The sequence below is a fragment of the Mesocricetus auratus genome, unplaced genomic scaffold (assembly GCF_017639785.1).
Source record: "Mesocricetus auratus isolate SY011 unplaced genomic scaffold, BCM_Maur_2.0 contig_13308_pilon_obj, whole genome shotgun sequence".
NCBI lineage: Eukaryota > Metazoa > Chordata > Mammalia > Rodentia > Cricetidae > Mesocricetus > Mesocricetus auratus.
The window spans coordinates 6,817-12,544 of record NW_024434915.1 but is presented as its reverse complement, the minus strand read 5'-3'; the positions used below and the strand labels follow the sequence as shown (position 1 = coordinate 12,544).

The 5,728-nt window shown below is 55.8% G+C and overlaps 1 long non-coding RNA gene across 1 annotated transcript; it reads left to right on the top strand.

Moving 5' to 3' along the window:
- Positions 1-1,148: 1,148 nt before the first annotated feature.
- On the top strand, positions 1,149-5,436 carry LOC121138666. Its single transcript, XR_005875556.1, has 3 exons — positions 1,149-1,303; positions 3,769-3,886; positions 5,130-5,436. It is a non-coding gene; the product is annotated as an uncharacterized LOC121138666 (long non-coding RNA).
- The last annotated feature ends 292 nt before the right edge of the window (positions 5,437-5,728 follow it).

The following is a 5,728-nucleotide window of genomic DNA, read 5'->3' as shown; positions in this document are numbered from 1 at the left end:
CATCAGAGATGGGCAAACAAGGAGATAACAGTATTTACTTAGGGAGAGATAATTAACTCATGCCAAGGTTTGATATGAAGGACATCTACTTCCCCGGGACAGGAGTCATGTACCCCCTTCCCCCGTCACGAGATAGGGACTATTGATTCTTGGGGTGACGAATCCAGCTTGGGAACCCCTCCCCAATTCGGGGTACCCCAACACTCTCAGCATCTCCCGGCATCCCAGGCACCTGTCAGTCATCCTGGCTGCATCCCTTCCCTACCCCTCTACAGCCCCCAAGCATCCCTTTCCTTCCCCCAAGCATCCCTTCTCTCTAGAACTCAAAGAGAAAAAGAAAACAAAAGCAGGTTTCTTTGAGACAGGCTCTCAGGCAGGTAACTCACCTGCACCTCCTGAGCCCTGAGCTGACAGACATGCTTCACTACAAGACCCGGCTACGGTGGGTGGGAGAGTTTAACCCTGACAACTTGCAGGTGCTATTAGCATCAACCCGCCCAGGCGTAGATTTTCATCAATGTCCAGACTTTACTCTCAAGCAATTATTTCCCCGACTCTTTCCTCATCAGTGCCTCAAAACTCCTTTTAGGAAAGGACAGCTGAATTTTAAACAGAAACGATCGAGGTTCCGATACTTCCCAAGCCCACAGCAAGCATGAATCCCAGCAGCGCAGTGCTGCAGTAACCTGGTCACAGCTGGTGCTGCCCGCCCTGGTCATGCCAGCACTCGGCTGACTTTGGCTACCCGGAGTTGAAAGCGAGTCTGGGCGACGAGAGAACGAGCATCACACAAAACCGTGGAGGCTGAGCCACCGGCCGCCAACACCAGAGTCCCCGCACAGCTTCACCTCGGAGCGGCGTCCGGGCCCCGGGCCGCTCAGAGCCCCTCTGCGGCCCCACATTCCGCCCACCTGCATCCCCAACTCACGCCGCGCCCTGCTCCGAGGAGTCCGCCATTTTCCCGCCTTCCACTCAAAGGCGCACGGGCCAGGGCCCCGCCCGCTCGCAGGCAGGGAGGACCGTGTAGCGCGGCAATGGGTGCTGTCCACGCTGAGCGTGCCCGCCGAGCGCTCGAGCTCGCTGGTTTACATCACCCGGCGAAGGGCGGCGGGGGCGGGCGTGGCTTCCGGCTGCACTCGGAGCGCGCTAACCGCCAGAGTCGCGGGCGGGGCGGGGACGGGGCTGCCGCAGCACCCCGCCTCTCACCGCTCCGCGCAGCTGGGAAACTGGAATGCACCAACCGCAGGGGGCGTCCGTGACGTGTTCGCGGATGGGGCATGGCCGCGGGGCGGCCGAGGTCCAGGTGAGTTCTCGGGGTTGCTGCAGGGGTCCCGGGGCGCGAGGGCGGGACGCGCGCGGCCTGGGAGACGCGGGGAAGCTGATGGGGGCGAGGCTGGCGGGCTCACGGGGCTCGAAGGCGCCTTTGAGCGGCGGCTGAGGAGAGGACGTGACTGAGGTGGCAACTGGAGGGTCTCAGGAAACCCGGGAGGCCACGGAGGCGGAGCCGAGGGCCCAGGCTAGGGAAAGAGGCATCTACCCTCGGCAGGGTTCTCCGGGTGCTCAGAGAACGAGACTGGGTCTGTGGCAGCCCGCTATTAGGAGTGGAGCGAGCAAAAGATGGGCCTGGAAAGCCTCGCAAGAACAGCTCCTCAGAGGGCCCGAGGAGGGGAGAGGAGAGGAGGAGGAGGAGGAGGAGGAGGAGGAGAAGGAGGAGAGAGGACTAGGAGAGGGAGGGGGAGAGGGCTCCAGCGGCCCGGGAGATGACAGGATGCAGCCTTGGAGGCTAGCCCCCGCCTTCCCCTTCTTGATTCATCTTCTTCCTGACTTAACACCCCAACAGCTGGGTGATCCGCCTGAGGGCGAGTCCCAGCACCCTCTGGGTCTGTCTCTCCCTGCCTTGGAATGCGCATCACTTTCAAGAAAGGGCTAGCTGGATTCTAGGGGAGCTAGGGAGAAGTCCCAGCGCTTCAGAAGGAAGGCAGCTGCGTAGGGTGGAAGCCACCCTCTCAAGAGAGTTCACATCCTCGGACTTAAATGGGTAAAAATCGACATACAGGAAACGTGTCCCTGGCAGTGGTTGTGGGCGCTGCCCCAGGGAAGTGCAGCTGCCAGCAAGCCCTCCCTTGTTTTTCTGGGGACCCCTAGCCCAGGCCTTCATAGGGGAGGCCTCGCTGTCTCGGGCGCCAGCACCTAAAGATGCCCACCTTGCAGCCCCTGTTGCAGCTCCCTCCTTCCCTGGGTATTGTCTGGTCTTTGAGACCCCAGGTTCTTAAGGTGTCCAGGAATGGCTGGAGGTGGCCCATCTGCTGCTTCAGGGGCTTGGAGTTGCCTAGTTTTGATTGGAATGACTTTCTCCTTTCCCCTCCCCATTGCCAGGACCCCTATCTGCTGTGTGCTTGTAGAAGGGAGGCCAGGGTTAGAGCTCCATTTGGTACAGGAATCTGAATATAAAGAAAGACTCAGAGACATGACTGCCCTATTCACTTCCAGTATGTTCTGGAAGAAAGCTTTCAGTTTAGCTTGCCCCAGGGCACACTGCCCAGTCCTGCCTCTTGACATATCAGAGACTCCTTGGGTCTGGAGACCCCAGAGAGGACTTGGATCTTCCTATGCATGACCATGTGGTTTTCTCTGTGCACTCCGAACATGCGACTCAGTGGGGTCTCCTGGAAGAAGTGCCTTGTGTTCTGTGCAAGGCTCTCCTGTTTCCTTCTCTGCATCGTGACTGGATTGGCCTGTGTCAGCCTTTTTCAGAAGCTAACACCACGTATTAGCTTTTGTGTCTCTGGTGCATACCCTTTGGTTATGTGCAGCCCTGACTCCCCTATGTCTCCTGCCCTGCAATCCTGGGCATGGAACTTAGAGCCTTATGCATGCACACTAGGTGAGTGTTCCACCTTGGAGCCACCACCAGCCAAGCGTCCAGTGTGCTTCTTGCATAGAGTATAAAGCTGTGGCTTTGACCTCCTGCTTAGGCAAAACCCTCTCGAGTCTAGTTGGTGACCATGTGGGTTAGGTAGGGACTCAGGACTCCTGGCTTGACTCCCTTCCTGACAAGAGACCATGAAATTGTGGCTTCCCTTCTCTCATCTCTCTGGAGTGGCATGTGCTGGGTGGGTCCAAAGTCTAACTGAGCAACAGCTGGTTGTGTCAAGTGCTTGTTACCTCCTGAGAGCAGATCTGAGTTCGTCTTGTGCCTCAGAGGGACGACTACCGTTCCTTTACATGAAAGAATAATATTCCCAGTCAGGCAGGTCCTCACTGATGGGTGGCAGGGGTTATCACAGGGGCAGAGTTGGGGACTCTGAGACCGGGGTTTAGGATGAGGGGTTTCTGTCATGTTTCCTTGAAAGAGGTGGCTGCCCCAGCCACACCTGGAAAGCCATGTCAGTGATGAACCCCCAGTAACAGAAGCAGAGACACCCCTCTTCACTCTGCTTTTTGGCATATTTAGTGTGGTCCCTGCTTTTGTTTGTCTCAGCTGTCTTGTCCAGTCAACCACCAGGAGAGGGTCTTTGTTCCTGTTTTACAAAATGGACTCAGGCAGGTCTGGTTTGGAGTTGATCCATAGGCTTTCTAGAACCATGAAGCATGGCTGGGAGGCTAGGCTCATATACTAGCTCTTATCACACACAAGGCACTAGCATCCCAGCACCCCAAGAGCAAAGAGACAAGTCCTTGAACCCCAACCCTCTAGAATAGCCCTGAATCCACACTTGGCTGTCAAACTATCCTGATGTCTGCTGTGGGGTCCTTCTTTGTCCCCAGGACCGCCATGTCCTCCCTGAGATGCTGAAGTGTCCCCAGCTGCATCATCACGAATGTGGTGACCAAAGTTGATGGCGGGTTGTGTCATGTGGAGTGGGCCACACAGAATGAACCCAAGGTGAGAATAGATGCTGAGCGTGAAAATTTGGCCACAGTGCTGAATGGCTTTAGTGCTTCTCTAGGGCATCTGCAGGCTTGGGGGAGAGGTAGGGAGACCTTGGTTGCTAGATTCTGAGGGCAGCTGGGTAGGAGGAGGGGTCACCCTCGGAGGACCAGGGCAGGTGGGCTAGCTGAGATAGCCTGGTGGGCACAGCAGGGCCATTGTCTCTCTTTTCTTTGTGTCACCATTGACTCTGTCCCTAGCTGGTAACAAACTTCCTTTTCTTGCAAGATTAGTTATACCAGACTCCATTCTCTGAGGGTGTCTGATTGCTACACCTCTGATAAAGTACATTAACTCCTCCATGGGCCCAGGCCCTCGAGGTGCTCATCCTTTCCCACACTGTTGAAGTTCTTTTGGGGTTTGTGTGTCCCTTGCTGTCCCCTCTCTGCTTGCCTGTTCCTTTTGACCCCTTTCTCACCAATGACCATGACACAGCTGCTTCACCTCAGTGCGGAAGGTCGTCCACACTGGGGCTTTTCCAACTGATGATCCTCTCTCCGATGTCCCCCCCATGTCCCACCTGCCAGGCCTTTGTGTCTTTGAAGTCCCCAACCCAGCTGTGCCAGGCAGCCCCTGCCCGGCCCACCATTCAGCCTGGCCCAGGCGTGGCCTCCTCACAGAGCAAGACAGGCCCTTCTCTTCTGCCCTCCCTCGTGGTCCGGAGGGGCAGAACAAAGGGCCTTGTCTTTGCATGGCTATCCACTTGGCTGGGAAAAGCCTCCACGATTAGGCACGTTAGAAGAATGCAGCTGATGAGTTAGTGATCTGCTCATTTCCTAGTCAGGGATCCCTGAGAAGTGATTCAGGGGTTCAGCCTGGAGGCTTGTGGGGTGATGAATAAGCTGGCGGAGCTGACTCATTGTGTAGATCCTGGCTCTGCTGGGTGTCCTATGCACACGTGGACGTGTGAGATGGGTTAAGCTAGAGATGATTCTGGCAGGCTTTCGTCTGCCACAGACTGGATGTGCAACCCACAGGGCTTCACTGTCAGAAGGGTCAGAAGGCCAGGGTCAAGACCAAGTGCGGGCATGGCCACCTCATGTCATCTACGCCAGGCTCACGGGTGGCCCCATCTTCCCTCTGTGTCCCTGCGTCCTACTTCCTCCTTGGAGGGCACCAGCCACACAGATGAAGGTTCATGCTGGGGACCTTGATTCATTTTAATTATCATTGTGAAGAACCTTGTTTCTTGATGTAGTTGTCTTTAGGGACCAGGGGTCAGGAGCTTGGAGCAGCCTCATATGCAGTCCCAGCAGAATTGCCGAGGCAGGAAGATCCTGAGTTTGAGACCAACCTGGGCTGTATAGCAAGAGTCTCAAGAACAAAGAGGAGAAGAAAAATTTTAAGCACCCTGGGCTAAAAGAATTTAGATCATGAGCAACTTGTGGGGGCATCTTGGACCTATATGCTGGACCAGTGACAAACTTAGAGCTTTGAAGAGACAGATCATGTCCCCATACTGTGTTCATCCAGTTTCTCTGTTGAATAAACATGTTAAGGAGTGAGTAAGCTGGTTGGCCATGTCAACTCTGTTAAGCTCCCGGTGAGGGAATTTTCTGGACCTTACTTTTCTGTGTTCATGGAAAATCCAGAGAGGCTGGGATTGTGCCTGGAAGCAGCTGGTGATCTTTGGGGACTTTTTGGGGGGTGCCCAAACTGGCCTTGAATTGCCAGTCCTCCGGCCTCAGCCTCTCAAGCGCTGGGTGACAGGTTTGCACCACACCTGGCTTCCTTGTGGTTTGCGAGGGAGAGCGGTGAGTGCTGGGTAAGGAGCCAGGTGAAGCTTAGAAGCAGCAC